Raw genomic sequence first — 2,633 nt, 5'->3', positions numbered from 1 at the left:
GACTGCTTTGCAGAACACAGGGGAACAGAAACTGGATTCTATAATTTGAGGTGATACTCATAATTATCTATACTCTGGAAGAAAAGATGAACTAGAAGTAAACTAACTTTCAAAGGGACTGAAACTCAGCTTAAAATCCTCTCATTACTGAATTGGATTAATGGGATCCTAGGTTGCTAATGCCCCAGCTATCATCCAGATGCACAGATAAATCCTTTCTGAAGACATGGTAACATTCTTCTAACTTTTAATTTTTTTCTACTATTTTTCATAACCAATTTCAGGCACTTATGCAAAAATAACCAGGCATATGAGAAAAAAGAAAAGTACAAATGAAAATCAAGAGAAAGAACAGGTCCACGGGGGATCCAAACAAGGAAGGTATTAACATAGACTTTAAAATAACCATGCCTGATATGTTTAAAGATAACATTGTGGATGTGTGTAGGGGTTTGGAAACTTACCGACTAAACGATGGATACACCGCCAAGGCGAAGCTGACAGCTGGAAGGCCTAGGGCCTGAATCCCCCCAGAGCCTTACCTCAGTTTCGCGTAGGAGATGGGTCCTTGTGGAGTTCGAGTTGGACCCAGAAGAAACGAGGGAGCCTGGGTCTCCTCCGAGTGTGCAACAAGCTGGCCTGGGGCCCCCTGAAAGGACGCTGGAGAGAAGCCCAGGATCACCCAGTCTTTGCAGCAGGGTGCAGGCTTGGAGTCCCCCCCAAGGGCGGCCAGAATCAGGTCCAGGGTCCCCCCAGTGTCAGCAAGGCCTACACCTGGAGTCGCCTCAAAGACAGCTGGAGTCCAGTCCTCAATCCCCACGATGTCAGCCGAAGCCAAGTGAGGAGAAACCCAAGTGTTCTCAGGGCCAGGGAGTACCTGGCCTCGGAGTTGGCCCAAAGTAAGGAGGAGCTGATCCCAGGGGCCCCCCCAGCACCAGCTACTGCCCAGGCCCAGGATCACCAGAGCCTTAACCCCAGTCAGGAAGCTCCGGGTCCGGAGCCCTCTCAGCCACTACTGCAGCTAACACTTGAGGCACCTGGCTTCCCCCAGGGTCAGCACGAGCAGAGCAAACCACTTCCAGCTGGGGAGATGGTGACAGACGGCTTCGGGGCAAAGAAGCCAAAGGGTTCTTCATCCCAGGCCCCAGCGTCCAAGAAGCTGAAGGAGGAGCAGCTTCCTGTAATCCCGAAGGGGAAGCCCAAATCAGGGCAAGTGTGGAAGGACCGCTCCAAGAAAAGATTCTCTCAGATGCTTCAGGACAAGCTCCTGCGTATATCGTGGCAGCGGAAGATGAAGCAGGAGAGGAAGCTGGCCAAGGACTTTGCCCGTCACCTGAAGGAGAAGTAGGAGAGGCGCCGCCAGGAGAAGAAACAGCGTCGGGCGGAGAACCTGAAATGCCGCCTGGAGAACGAGCGGAAGGTGGAGATCGTCCAAGTGATCCGAAACCCTGCCAAGCTCAAGGGGGCAAAGCAGCAGCAGCTGCGCTCCATTGAGAAGTGGGACACCCTAGCCCTGCTGCAGAAGCAGCCGCCCTAGCGGCCGGCAGCCAAGATCTGAGCTCAGGATGGCCCGAGGCCTTCCACGGCCAACAATCATGTCAGACCCAGCACCTCAGGCCGCTGCTCAGACAACTCTGCTGGAGCCGGCACTCCAACCCCATGGCTCCAGAATAGGGACCCCCAACTGGGGTTCCTTGGCCTTTGAAGACTTGCAGGCAGGTCTCTGTGGGACAGAAGTCCAGAGGTGGGGCTGGGACCTGGCAGAGATGGGGCGGGAAGAGATTCAGCCCCCATCCCTCCTTCCTCTCCTTCTTCAAGTGCCTTCAAACCAAGAATAGTATATTATTCTGGTTCCTCAGTGAGCTGGTGACTGGTGGGCGACTTCCCTAGCGATGTATGTCCTGTCTCAGCGTCCTAGGTCCATCCCAGGCCTGGAGGCTGGCAGTTGGGAATCCAACTTCCCCCACACCTTCCCAAAGGCTGCTCTGGGCACCTCGGTGCCCCACTAGCTCTGTCCCCAGCAAACTGAACCCAGCTCCTCCCTACTTTTCAACACTGAAAGATTAAAATGGGAGGCTGCAGGGAGCAGGGTTTTCCCCTAGCACCCCCTTTCCAAACCAAACTCCGCAGAAGCCCCAGAGAATCTAACTCATGTCCATCCAGTCTACAGCAAAAATATTTATATTTATTGCGTGCCTGTCGCATACAGGCACAATCCTAGGCACCAACCAATACAAACAGTAGACCAAAGTAGGAGCTTTTATTCTGATGGAGAGAAAACATAATAAACAATCAAAATGCAAAAATAAATAAATAACATTGTGATTTTTCACAGAGAAAAATCAAATGGAATCTGTAGAATTGAAAAATTCAGTAACTGAAACTAATAATTCATTGAGTGAGTTTAATAGAAGAATAGACACACCTGAATAGAAAATTAATGATCTGCAAGATATGGAAAAATATTTGGAACGATGAATGATGACAGAGGAAAGAATAAGAGACATGGGGATACTGTTGAGGAATCTAACATAATGTGTAATTGGAGTCCCAAAAGTGAGGAGAGAGATTGGGTAGAAGCAATATTTGAAGAGACAGTAGCTGAGAATCTTCAAAAAATGATGAAAGACATT

General features: G+C 50.1%; 1 pseudogene; it reads left to right on the top strand.

Moving 5' to 3' along the window:
* The first annotated feature begins 474 nt into the window (after positions 1-474).
* LOC101152164 (coiled-coil domain-containing protein 86-like) lies at positions 475-1,558 on the top strand (annotated as a pseudogene).
* Positions 1,559-2,633: the final 1,075 nt, after the last annotated feature.

Source organism: Gorilla gorilla, chromosome 6 (assembly GCF_029281585.2).
Source record: "Gorilla gorilla gorilla isolate KB3781 chromosome 6, NHGRI_mGorGor1-v2.1_pri, whole genome shotgun sequence".
Taxonomy (NCBI): domain Eukaryota; kingdom Metazoa; phylum Chordata; class Mammalia; order Primates; family Hominidae; genus Gorilla; species Gorilla gorilla.
This window is presented reverse-complemented; position numbering and strand designations above follow the sequence as displayed.